Source organism: Anomaloglossus baeobatrachus, unplaced genomic scaffold (genome assembly GCF_048569485.1).
Source record: "Anomaloglossus baeobatrachus isolate aAnoBae1 unplaced genomic scaffold, aAnoBae1.hap1 Scaffold_188, whole genome shotgun sequence".
In the NCBI taxonomy this organism is placed as follows: Eukaryota; Metazoa; Chordata; class Amphibia; order Anura; family Aromobatidae; genus Anomaloglossus; species Anomaloglossus baeobatrachus.
In genome coordinates, this window is record NW_027441958.1 from 226766 (window position 1) to 241301 (window position 14536).

Below are 14536 nucleotides of genomic sequence, written 5' to 3' on the forward strand. Positions count from 1 at the left end.
CTACTGGTGCTAGGTGTTGTAGGTGGTAATCTACGTGTTCGTGGTGCTGGTATGGGTACTTCTCTAGGTGCAATGATTTCAGGCCTCCTTGGTTCTGGTTCTTCCGCGGGTTGCGGGAATGTGAGTACAGGCACAATCACTGCTCCATTGTACATAGGCCAATCTTCCGGGAAGTCACCTAGGATGGTGTGGATCACTCTCTTCTTTTTCTCAGTCACTTGAGGTTGGGGCTGTTCTTCCTTCTGGATGTTCAGGGGTTCAGGGCACTTTTTCAAGTGGTCACGGGAAATTACAGCTGTGGTTCTTCCTTGGTCCTTGCTGACAAGACAGGTCTTCTGGTTGTTGAAATTGGAAGGCTGGACCACATATGGCTCTCTTTCCCACTGGTCGTCCAGTTTATGCATCTTTCTTTTTCTTTTTAAGACCACTTCTCCTGGTGAAAATGGAGGGGCTTGGGCTTGCTTGTTAAAGCTTCTTTCTTGCTTTTCCCTACTTTGGTCCAGATTCTCCTCGACATACTCTTGAATTTGCCTGTATTGAGCTCTACGCTTGGTATCCCAATCTGCATTTGGGGAATAAACTTCAGGCATCTCAACTTCCATCTCCAGATCCACTGGCAGTTACTGAGGCCCGGTCCTGATCTGTCCAGGTCTCCGCCTCCAGCTCTGCGGCGCCTGATAACTGGCCGAGTAGTACAGACGCTTGCTGCCGGTCATTCATCCCAAACATATCCAGGAGTGTGCGGATTTTTCTTTTGAATCCTTGCAGAGTGTCAGGGGAACCATCATATTGTGGTAGCCAGGTAGCGCCTGGCACATACGGTAAAGTCATTGGCATTATCTGCGCGGTCGCTCGTGCGTCCATGTCACCTTGATCTTGAGGGGGAACTGCCGCTGCGCTCGCTTCACCCGGCGCCGACATCTTTCTATGCCCCCTTGGTTTTCAGCAGCAAGATGGCGGCAACTGAATTTTTTTTTTTTTTATTCACTTTGGGCTCAACAGTTTTGGAGAAGGCGCACGTCACCCAGGTTAGTGGGTCCAGTCCAATCCTGTTCGTGACGCCAAAAATCAATGTGTGACGCCCTAGCAGCAGTCGGACTGCTCGGCAGACACTTTGATGAAAAACAAAAAGGTTTTTTACGGGGGAGAATATTTGTGACGCCACCTGCGGTGTGCGGTAATAAGGAATACCGCCGCTGCTGTATGGGAGTGCCGGGGCTGATGGTGTTGGGGCAGCCTGGTGGTGATTCCCTCCGCAGGTAGGGGCCCCGGGACTCAGGGTAGGGAATAGGTAGGAACAGCCTATATTGATATAGGGCCGGCAGGACGCTGGGGGCCAGGGTACTCACTCAGGTGTGATGACGCATTCAGTGGACACAGACTCTGAGGTAAACAAAGTCTCTTGGTACTGCTGCACTCGGTGACTGCACGTGCGGTGGTCCCTTTCAGTCATTCTGTGGTGGACTGGAGCCTTCCTCCATACACTGTATACTGTGTGTGTCCCTGGCCCCGTTGGCTTGAAACCTTCGGGTCCCGTCCCTCTTTTTAATTGGGACCTGCTCTTAGCAGCTGGCACGTGGGATTTTCTGTGACTGCTCTGTGTGGGAAGTCCTATCCCTCCGCTGTGCTGACGCCGCTAATCTCTGAGCCGTCAAGTACAGGCCACTGTCTGCGACCCAGCCAGGCTCTCCTCAGGGAGCTCTTAATCCCCAGGTCCTCTCTCTTTTTCAGTTACTACCAACTGTCTAACTGACTGCTCCCACCAGCCTGTCTGACTCATAGGTGGGCGGTTCCTTTCCCAGCTGGAACCACGCCCCTGGTGTGCCTGACAAGTGTAGTGTTTGGGTGACTAGGATTTGTGCTGTTAGTACAGAATCACTGTTGCGGACCCCGGAACCAAGGAGGGTGGGCCCTGCACCAAGGATAGAGAATAGTGCAGTTCCCTGTGACACCCTGGATTAGTCCAGGGGCGTCACACAGGCGTGCGTTCCATTACCCTCACTGCATTCCACTCCCATACAGGAAGTGGGCGCAGCTATTACTACGGTCGCACATAAAAGAACCCACGGCCACCACTGCACATAGCTGACTCCACCACAGGACACCCACTTCTACACCAACGCAGGTAAGACAGGATCGGCACCTCTATGCTCCCGTTACAATCAGGCTCAGTCACCATGTGATAACGCTCTCAACTCTTTAGTTGCAGGCTCCCCTTGCTTCACCTCCACTGGCTGTGCTGCCATTTCCTCTCCCACCTGGAAGGTATACTTTATTCCACTATTTTCCTGTTTCTCTCTTCCCCCTTTTCCCATAACCTACTTTTATCTGCATTTGTGGGGTATCTATATGCTATTTACATCATAGTTTTATTCATTAATATGGAAGGGAAGAGTGCCCATGAGAGTGTTGAACTGCGGAGAGCAAGAGATTAAGCTGCTCCGATTTGCCACCATTGATAAGCTGTTCTCAGTAGATACACATGCTATCCAAACAGCAGCATCCACCATTGCTTCAGCCCACCCATTCAGTGACAGCTCACCAAGTCAGCCAGAGGAGTGGTGTAAGGAATTACACGTAGGCACTGACTCCACACCTTCACATCACAAGAAGGGGGTCTACAGGCTAGTGCAAGAATACGAGCAAGTCTTCAGCAAACATCCGCTAGACTTTTGAAGAATAAAAGGGGTCAAACACTACATCCCCACAAGTGCACACCCACCCATCAAAGATAGATATAAGCCAAAACTACCTGCACATTACCAGTGTACCAAGGACATGTTGAGCAACATGAAGGAGGCTGGGGTTATCCGTGACAGTTGTAGCCTCTGGGCAGCTCCGTTGGTCCTGTTAAAGAAGAAGGACAGCACCACTCCCCTGTATTGAGGAATAGCTAGCTGCATTGAGAACTGCAAATTATTTTTCTACCCTTGATCTCACTAGTCGCTATTGGCAAGTGTCCGTTGCTGAGGCAGACCGGGAGAAGACCGCCTTTGCCACCCCGATGGGTCTCTGCGAGTTCAAAAGCATGCCCTTCGAGCTGTGCAATTTGCCAGGAACCTTCCAGAGGCTGATGGAATGCTGCTTGGGACACCGAAACTTTGAAACGGTACTGCTATACCTTTATGATGTTATTGTTTATTCTAAAGCAAACAAGATTTTAGGGTGTATAAAAAGGGAGATTAGATCCGGTGATCCCAACGTATTGTTACCCCTCTATAAATCACTTGTAAGGCCACATCTGGAATATGGGGTAAAGTCCTGAGCAGGTTGATAACCATTGGTTTGAGCATGGTAGGGTGTAGTGCGCATCTTCCTGCATCGGTAAAAGCTGCAGAAGTCCTTGAAGATTTCCGCTTCAAAGGCTGTGCCTTGATCTGTGAGGACTCTCTCTGAGTAGCCATGAGGTCTGCATAAGTGTGCTTGGAAGACCTTCGCTGCAGTATGGGCCATTAGATCTTTGACTTGTACCACAACCATAAATCTCGAGTAGTTGTCTACCATCGTAAGTGCATACGTGAGCTCGCCTCGATATTCTGCAACAAAACTCCCTTTTTCGATTTCAGTTTCAGCAAACACTACTCTTCCTGTAGAAAATATTTATCATTACCTAAGACAGTCATTCTAATGCATGACAATATTAAGGCAATTTAGTTAAAACTTGTTTTAACTCACCTTTAAGGGGATTGATGTATTTCATGGTCAATCCAGGTTTGTCAGTGATGGCACTGACATAATGTATGGCGTCTTTTTCGGGCGTTATCCTTTGCCTTTTCATTGTGAAAATCCAGTTGCCTATATCAAAGCAAATTCTACTACTTGTAAAGTATGCAGAAAATGAAATGTAGAACATATAACATCAACTGCTTAGGAACGCATCATAGGTTAGTACTTAAAAGGATATTGTCATGTTCTAGTCATAATGCAAGCTGGACATTTTTCATGTTACCCTGTAATCGCCGGCCTGTTCTAATGCTCACAAGCCAAGATATAGGCTCAGCTGCTAAGGCTTCCTTCTGCCTTCTGAATGAAACTTGAATATGTCTGGGTCACTGTGTATATAGCAGGTGCTCAGAAAAAATAAGAGTCAATTCAATAGAAATAGCTCTGGCACACTATAGTGATCAATAACGTAAGAAAAGAACTCTTGGAATGCTGAAAATTCTTTATTTGTGCAAAAGGATAATTCATCCAACGTTTCGACCTTGTTTTTAGGTCTTTATCAAGGATAAAGTTATCTAAGATCATAAAGGGTTACAAAACCATATAAACACGTAATTAGTACATAGTACAACATAACAGTACAATATATTGCTACTTGAGAGTACAATGGGTCAAATGACCATGATGCACATACAAAAAATTTTTCCAAAGCCATAGTGAAAACATTTGTACTGAGGAAAGAAAATTTCCACATGACCTATCTGGAGAAACATTCTGGATCAAACAACCAAAAATAGTCAAGCAGGTAAATACACACCTATATGGATAACAGGATGATATGTGTTCAATTGTATAGCGTCATTGCCATTAAGGTACAAATGGAAAACTTGCAATCCTATATAGTGAAGGAAATGAACACATATCATATCAAAGAACACAGGAACATGGGTGTGAGAAAAACCTCAATGTTTATACTTTGTTCTTTATAATGGTGTGAACATGTATATGTCTCAGTACCTTATGCACTTGAGAATTCTAGTGAGTAGATCATGAAAGCCTATTTCAGAACTGGAATCGGTAAATAATTGTAGGTGGAATCTAAATGAAAAGATGGTACAAGTGTTATCATGACACGTGGGCTATAACACAATGGACCGTGTGACAAAGAAGAAAGGAGAGAAAGAAGAGGAAGAAAATGCAACTACCTGTAACATTACGTGATAGTCACTGGTAAGTATCACTTGACAGTTCAAGTGAAAAAGGATTCCTTTATTAAAGGGTTCTCAGTCGCCTCAGGATCATGAAATACTAGGGTAAATGATATGAGAATGGGTAAGAAGCACCACTAAAGGAAATATGAGATGCAGGACATATATCTATAAACCCCTGAACTACATGATAGAAATAAAAAGAAGAAAAAAGAAAAAAAAGAAGAAAGAAGAAGAACACATAGAATGCGGAAAGAGAATGGGTACAACTACCTGAGTTACTGCAGGGAGGCCCCTGGTTGGTATTGTGAGGGTTAGTGGAATTCCTTCACTGAAGGGTTCTCAGTTGCCTCAGGTTCGTGAAAAATGCTATAGACAAATAATGCCCGGAGAAAAGGGGTTCATATACAGCGAATAATGGTAATACAAGGTACATGTGTCACATGTAATAGTATATATATATATTGTACTAAGCTCTACACCAGAAATAGAAAGTAGTCCCTCTGCCTTCTGTCTAGGTGCCCTGAGTTATGTCCTGTAAACTGTCACAGGGACCCAGACACACATGTGTAGTAGGGGAATATCCCTGCTGAGATGCCAGTGCTAGAGCACTCGTTTGCTGTGGAGTTGAACGCTATGTGAGCAGTTCTTACCTTCAATGAGCAGAAGTCTCTTTTTTCAGATTTCAATATCTCTGTGGGTATCTGGCAGAAATATGGAATACTCTTTACTGCTAAGACCCTGTACACCACTCCCACTAAAGGGGGCTTTACACGCTGCGACATCGCTAATGCGGAGTCGTTGGGGTCACGGAATTTGTGACGCACATCCGGCCGCATTAGCGATGTTGCTGCGTGTGACACCGATGAGCGATTTTGCATCGCTGCAAAAACGTGCAAAATCGCTCATCGGTGACATGGGTCTCCATTCTCGATTATCGTTACTGCAGCAGTAACGATGTAGTTCGTCGCTCCTGCGGCAGCACACATCGCTCCGTGTGACACCGCAGAAACGAGGAACCTCTCCTTACCTGCCTCCCAGCCGCTATGAGGAAGGAAGGAGGTGGGCGGGATGTTCCGGCCACTCATCTCCGCCCCTCCGCTGCTATTGGGCGGTCGCTCAGTGACGTCGCTGTGACGCCGCACGGACCGCCCCCTTAGAAAGGAGGCGGTTCGCCGGTCACAGCGACGTCGCCGGGCAGGTAAGTATGTGTGACGGGTCTGGTCGGTGTTGTGCAGCATGGGCAGCGATTTGCCCGTGTCGCGCAACAGATGGGGGCGGGTATCCACACTAGTGATATCGGGACCGATATCGCAGTGTGTAAAGTAGCCTTTAATAAACTGTGTAAAGGATTTTAAGTAAAAATCCACAATAAACCAGCGCTAGATGGGTTTTTATAATTTTATTAATAGACCACAAATAAAACATTTTTTGCTATCCTTGTTTCAAGACAGAGTATTTGATAATATACAATACACTGATTATTACTAAAACCAAGGACCACATAAAACAAGGACCACATAAAGTAAAAAATGAAAGTAATGAGAATAAAATTCTTTTGTATAACCAATTAACTTCGAGGTGATACAATATTCACATTGATTTAGTTTTACCAGTCTAATGTAATGCCCCGGCCGGTGGCATATATTTTGTTTGGTTAATAATTTAGACTTATACAATGAAAGATGTACTATACCACCCCTGGCTAACTTACAAGTTTTAAGTTGTACAATATAAGTTTGCGACGTTATATTCGCCCCCAGGGCCTGGGGGAATAAACCTCACAACAACTTGACCGCAAAAAACACCCCGGATTTCTCCGTTGATTAGGCTGGAACCGCTATGTACAGGATTGACCTGTTAGACTTCCAGAGCGGACGTTTTGAGGCCAGTGGCCGCGACTAGTGCTGGCTCTGGGGGAGATGTATGGTTACCGACATCCCTCTTTACAGAGCCTTTATAACACTTCACAAGGCCACAAACCAGCCGGTCCCGTATTCTCCCAAATGTACTTTCGAAATCAAGCAGTACGAAGCCACTGAAAGCACCAAGATGTTGGCTGCGGACAACAATAAGATCAGCGGTAACTACTCAGCCTCTCCAGCGGGCAGTCCAGACCGTATCCAGTGTCAGCTGACTGATTCCACACAGGAGGAAGTTGCTTGGCAGGTTAGCACCACACAAGGCTCCGATCCGCTTCCAAACGAGCAATGCAGAACCGCTGGAGGTACCAATGTATCCTGGTTGCAGACAAAGTCAGCGGTAACCTCTCAACCTCTCCAGCAGGCAATCCGTACCGTGTCCAGTGGAAGCCGGTTGATTCCACACGAGGGAGAGATTACTTGGCAGGTTATCACCGCACAGGTGAGGTAGGCAAAAACAGAGTCCTGATCCGACGCGCGTTTCGGGGGCGTGTAACGGCCCCCTTCCTCAAGGATAACTCAGCTGTTGCCTAGAGCACTATTTATGCATATATTTAATTGGTTATAATTTGCATAAAATTAAACAATGTTTAAATTCAACCAACATTCAATGACCACTACATATATCAATTTGTGAAAGACCGTTCATAATAGCCATATAATATAATTATGTGCAAAGGTTTTTTCTAAAGGTTTTTCTAAAAAGACCTATATATAGCCTTGCTTGTATCATCATATACTGGGAAGACAATGTGTATATATGCATATGCTTTTTTTCAACAATAAATTTAACAAAAGGACATCATAAAGGTGTAATATAAATTTGCTATAATATGAAAAGCCCCTTATATCTACATCAACCTTGGGCAAGTGAAGCACCAATTTTAATATATATTATGCATATATACACATATATCTCCATGACAATCGCTTTTTTTTTTTTTTTTTTCCTTCTCTCCGTATTATTATCAGTACCTATTACTCCTCTACCTATAAAAATATAAATTAATTAAAAGGAAACAGTTCTATATCATTATTGAGTCCATATGGTTTCAAGGTGTTCAATTCAAAAATCCATTGGCTTTCTGCTCGTGACATTTTTTTAATGAAATCGCCACCTCTCCAATCCTTAGTTATTTTTTGTACGCCCCATACTTGGGATCCTTTAAAGGACCCTCCATGTTTTAACACATAATGTCTGGATAGGGGGTGCTTAGTACATTTATTTTTAACACTTCTAATGTGCTCACCCACCCTTTTCCATAGGGGTCTAATAGTTCTCTCAATGTATTTTTTCTGACAGGGACATTGAATTCAATATACTACTCCCTTTGATTGACATGTAATAAATTCTCTAATCATGACTTCTGACTGCCCCTGTAAGAAGGATTTCCGTGAAATATTTTTTGTATTCTTACATACTATACAGCTTTTGCATGGAAAAAAACCTTTCAGGCCAAATAATCCTCCCTTATTAGGTGCTGTAAGATTACGTATGGTGGGTGCCACTAAATTGCCAATATTGTTTGCCTTCCTATATATGAATATAACGTCGCAAACTTGTACATAAATATTGTACAACTTAAAACTTGTAAGTTAGCCAGGGGTGGTATAGTACATCTTTCATTGTATAAGTCTAAATTATTAACCAAACAAAATATATGCCACCGGCCGGGGCATTACATTAGACTGGTAAAACTAAATCAATGTGAATATTGTATCACCTCGAAGTTAATTGGTTATACAAAAGAATTTTATTCTCATTACTTTCATTTTTTATTTTATGTGGTCCTTGTTTTATGTGGTCCTTGGTTTTAGTAATAATCAGTGTATTGTATATTATCAAATACTCTGTCTTGAAACAAGGATAGCAACAAATTTTTTATTTGTGGTCTATTAATAAAATTATAAAAACCCATCTAGCGCTGGTTTATTGTGGATTTTTACTTAAAATCCTTTACACAGTTTATTAAAGGCTACTTTACACACTGCGATATCGGTCCCGATATCGCTAGTGTGGATACCCGCCCCCATCTGTTGCGCGACACGGGCAAATCGCTGCCCATGCTGCACAACACCGACCAGACCCGTCACACATACTTACCTGCCCGGCGACGTCGCTGTGACCGGCGAACCGCCTCCTTTCTAAGGGGGCGGTCCGTGCGGCGTCACAGCGACGTCACTGAGCGACCGCCCAATAGCAGCGGAGGGGCGGAGATGAGTGGCCGGAACATCCCGCCCACCTCCTTCCTTCCTCATAGCGGCTGGGAGGCAGGTAAGGAGAGGTTCCTCGTTTCTGCGGTGTCACACGGAGCGATGTGTGCTGCCGCAGGAGCGACGAACTACATCGTTACTGCTGCAGTAACGATAATCGAGAATGGAGCCCCATGTCACCGATGAGCGATTTTGCACGTTTTTGCAGCGATGCAAAATCGCTCATCGGTGTCACACGCAGCAACATCGCTAATGCGGCCGGATGTGCGTCACAAATTCCGTGACCCCAACGACTCCGCATTAGCGATGTCGCAGCGTGTAAAGCCCCCTTTAGTGGGAGTGGTGTACAGGGTCTTAGCAGTAAAGAGTATTCCATATTTCTGCCAGATACCCACAGAGATATTGAAATCTGAAAAAAGAGACTTCTGCTCATTGAAGGTAAGAACTGCTCACATAGCGTTCAACTCCACAGCAAACGAGTGCTCTAGCACTGGCATCTCAGCAGGGATATTCCCCTACTACACATGTGTGTCTGGGTCCCTGTGACAGTTTACAGGACATAACTCAGGGCACCTAGACAGAAGGCAGAGGGACTACTTTCTCTTTCTGGTGTAGAGCTTAGTACAATATATATATATATACTATTACATGTGACACATGTACCTTGTATTACCATTATTCGCTGTATATGAACCCCTTTTCTCCGGGCATTATTTGTCTATAGCATTTTTCACGAACCTGAGGCAACTGAGAACCCTTCAGTGAAGGAATTCCACTAACCCTCACAATACCAACCAGGGGCCTCCCTGCAGTAACTCAGGTAGTTGTACCCATTCTCTTTCCGCATTCTATGTGTTCTTCTTCTTTCTTCTTTTTTTTCTTTTTTCTTCTTTTTATTTCTATCATGTAGTTCAGGGGTTTATAGATATATGTCCTGCATCTCATATTTCCTTTAGTGGTGCTTCTTACCCATTCTCATATCATTTACCCTAGTATTTCATGATCCTGAGGCGACTGAGAACCCTTTAATAAAGGAATCCTTTTTCATTTGAATTGTCAAGTGATACTTACCAGTGACTATCACGTAATGTTACAGGTAGTTGCATTTTCTTCCTCTTCTTTCTCTCCTTTCTTCTTTGTCACACGGTCCATTGTGTTATAGCCCACGTGTCATGATAACACTTGTACCATCTTTTCATTTAGATTCCCCTACAATTATTTACCGATTCCAGTTCTGAAATAGGCTTTCATGATCTACTCACTAGAATTCTCAAGTGCATAAGGTACTGAGACATATACATGTTCACACCATTATAAAGAACAAAGTATAAACATTGAGGTTTTTCTCACACCCATGTTCCTGTGTTCTTTGATATGATATGTGTTCATTTCCTTCACTATATAGGATTGCAAGTTTTCCATTTGTACCTTAATGGCAATGACGCTATACAATTGAACACATATCATCCTGTTATCCATATAGGTGTGTATTTACCTGCTTGACTATTTTTGGTTGTTTGATCCAGAATGTTTCTCCAGATAGGTCATGTGGAAATTTTCTTTCCTCAGTACAAATGTTTTCACTATGGCTTTGGAAAAATTTTTTGTATGTGCATCATGGTCATTTGACCCATTGTACTCTCAAGTAGCAATATATTGTACTGTTATGTTGTACTATGTACTAATTACGTGTTTATATGGTTTTGTAACCCTTTATGATCTTAGATAACTTTATCCTTGATAAAGACCTAAAAACAAGGTCGAAACGTTGGATGAATTATCCTTTTGCACAAATAAAGAATTTTCAGCATTCCAAGAGTTCTTTTCTTACGTTATTGATCACTATAGTGTGCCAGAGCTATTTCTATTGAATTGACTGTTATTTTTTCTGAGCACCTGCTATATACACAGTGACCCAGACATATTCAAGTTTCATTCAGAAGGCAGAGGGAAGCCTTAGCAGCTGAGCCTATATCTTGGCTTGTGAGCATTAGAACAGGCCGGCGATTACAGGGTAACATGAAAAATGTCCAGCTTGCATTATGACTAGAACATGACAATATCCTTTTAAGTACTAACCTATGATGCGTTCCTAAGCAGTTGATGTTATATGTTCTACATTTCATTTTCTGCATACTTTACAAGTAGTAGAATTTGCTTTGATATAGGCAACTGGATTTTCACAATGAAAAGGCAAAGGATAACGCCCGAAAAAGACGCCATACATTATGTCAGTGCCATCACTGACAAACCTGGATTGACCATGAAATACATCAATCCCCTTAAAGGTGAGTTAAAACAAGTTTTAACTAAATTGCCTTAATATTGTCATGCATTAGAATGACTGTCTTAGGTAATGATAAATATTTTCTACAGGAAGAGGAGTGTTTGCTGAAACTGAAATCGAAAAAGGGAGTTTTGTTGCAGAATATCGAGGCGAGCTCACGTATGCACTTACGATGGTAGACAACTACTCGAGATTTATGGTTGTGGTACAAGTCAAAGATCTAATGGCCCATACTGCAGCGAAGGTCTTCCAAGCACACTTATGCAGACCTCATGGCTACTCAGAGAGAGTCCTCACAGATCAAGGCACAGCCTTTGAAGCGGAAATCTTCAAGGACTTCTGCAGCTTTTACCGATGCAGGAAGATGCGCACTACACCCTACCATGCTCAAACCAATGGTTATCAACCTGCTCAGGACTTTACCCCATATTCCAGATGTGGCCTTACAAGTGATTTATAGAGGGGTAACAATACGTTGGGCTCACCGGATCTAATCTCCCTTTTTATACACCCTAAAATCTTGTTTGCTTTAGAATAAACAATAACATCATAAAGGTATAGCAGTACCGTTTCAAAGTTTCGGTGTCCCAAGCAGCATTCCATCAGCCTCTGGAAGGTTCCTGGCAAATTGCACAGCTCGAAGGGCATGCTTTTGAACTCGCAGAGACCCATCGGGGTGGCAAAGGCGGTCTTCTCCCGGTCTGCCTCAGCAACGGACACTTGCCAATAGCGACTAGTGAGATCAAGGGTAGAAAAATAATTTGCAGTTCTCAATGCAGCTAGCTATTCCTCAATACAGGGGAGTGGTGCTGTCCTTCTTCTTTAACAGGACCAACGGAGCTGCCCAGAGGCTACAACTGTCACGGATAACCCCAGCCTCCTTCATGTTGCTCAACATGTCCTTGGTACACTGGTAATGTGCAGGTAGTTTTGGCTTATATCTCTCTTTGATGGGTGGGTGTGCACTTGTGGGGATGTAGTGTTTGACCCCTTTTATTCTTCAAAAGTCTAGCGGATGTTTGCTGAAGACTTGCTCGTATTCTTGCACTAGCCTGTAGACCCCCTTCTTGTGATGTGAAGGTGTGGAGTCAGTGCCTACGTGTAATTCCTTACACCACTCCTCTGGCTGACTTGGTGAGCTGTCACTGAATGGGTGGGCTGAAGCAATGGTGGATGCTGCTGTTTGGATAGCATGTGTATCTACTGAGAACAGCTTATCAATGGTGGCAAATCGGAGCAGCTTAATCTCTTGCTCTCCGCAGTTCAACACTCTCATGGGCACTCTTCCCTTCCATATTAATGAATAAAACTATGATGTAAATAGCATATAGATACCCCACAAATGCAGATAAAAGTAGGTTATGGGAAAAGGGGGAAGAGAGAAACAGGAAAATAGTGGAATAAAGTATACCTTCCAGGTGGGAGAGGAAATGGCAGCACAGCCAGTGGAGGTGAAGCAAGGGGAGCCTGCAACTAAAGAGTTGAGAGCGTTATCACATGGTGACTGAGCCTGATTGTAACGGGAGCATAGAGGTGCCGATCCTGTCTTACCTGCGTTGGTGTAGAAGTGGGTGTCCTGTGGTGGAGTCAGCTATGTGCAGTGGTGGCCGTGGGTTCTTTTATGTGCGACCGTAGTAATAGCTGCGCCCACTTCCTGTATGGGAGTGGAATGCAGTGAGGGTAATGGAACGCATGCCTGCGCATTTGTGTTTAACGTCGCGCATGTGCAGAACGGAGAAAAGGCTGCGCTCACTTCCTAATGAAAGGGAGTGAGACGCATCTGGGAAGGGAAGGGAAAAGATTAGGGTTTGGGGATGATGAAAGGGCTTTCTACGGGCAAGGATGGCAAAGGGTGGCAGTGACGGAAAGTCAGGCAGCCTGTCCTGTCCTGTCCTGTCCGTCTGTCTTTTTGTATCATGAATTGGAAAGACTGCAAGGGGGAGGGGAGGTGCTTGTGTCCAAAAGGAGGAGTTATTCAGATTCATTGCAGTGGGCGGCGGCTGCAAAAAGCACCATTCTTCTTGTTTTTGCTCTGCAAAACAGCCTTTTCAAGGGTTGGCTTGGGTGACAAAATGTCTTCTGTAGGCGTGGGTTTGTCTCCCTCTCCCTAAGATGTGTCCGGTATAGGCCAGGGTGCCACTCAAGGCCGTAACCAATTCGGGTTATAGCTTCTCGGCCTTTTGGCTAAGATCAAGTGTAGTTTCGGAGGACGCTACCTTGGTTGGTACTGGAAGGTGCCTGGGATTGCACGTCTGCCGGCCTTGAGGAAGTGTGTGCGCCTTCTGGTGACACATAGCCCTCTTGTGCCTGGACGGTTCCCAGGCAACGGGAGGCGATCACCTTTGTTATTTTGAAGTCCTACTGATAAACAGAAAAAAAAAAAAATTAAATCTGTTCTTATCAGTTTAATATCTGATACGTCCCCTCTCTGGGGACCATATATTAAATGGATTTTTAGAACAAGGAGATGGAAAAAATCTTGCTCTGTCCACTCCACGCATTGACCTGGTATTGCAGTACCTCCAGGACCGGTGCACCCCTTCTTAACCCAGTTTCCAAAAGCAGAACTCAATTCACCTGATTCAAATGAGCCCCATTAGTGAATTGAAAGAAAGCAAAAACTTTATATGCACCTCAATTTGGCCAATTCACTTTTCACACTTTCACCCTTTTTTTTATCTTTCACACCTTTTACTTGCTTTATTGATGCAAAAAGCTGTGCCAAATAGCAAACTCATCTCCACTCAACTTGACCAACTCTGCTATGTCCCGTGCAGTATCTTATTCTCAGTCTTATCTAGATCATTTGCAATTGAATAGAATAGATCCCTTTTGGCTGCTTATGACTGTGTAAAATATGTAGTTTTACTGGGCTGGGATGAGAGAATCCATTGAAGCATGGTGTAGGGATTGTGGTTCCTGTGTGCTAAGAAGAGAGGCTGGCACCAGCCAGAAAGCCCCATTGCAGCCAATAATCACTTAATAACTTTTTCAACTTGTCATCATATGGGAGGCCTTCCATTCCTTGTAGTAGTCTAGTTGCCCACCTTTGAACTGACTCTAACTTCTGAATGTCCTTTTTAAAATGTGGAGCCCAAAACTGGTTCCCATATTCCAGATGTAGCCTTACAAGTGATTTATAGAGGTGTAACAATACGTTGGGATCACGGGATCTAATCTCCCTTTTTATACACCCTAAAATCTTGTCCCAAGCAGCATTCCATCAGCCTCTGGAAGGTTCC

General features: G+C 44.0%; 1 pseudogene; it reads left to right on the forward strand.

The window, feature by feature from the left end:
- Nucleotides 1-13629: 13629 nt before the first annotated feature.
- LOC142260809 (U2 spliceosomal RNA) lies at nucleotides 13630-13836 on the forward strand (annotated as a pseudogene).
- Nucleotides 13837-14536: the final 700 nt, after the last annotated feature.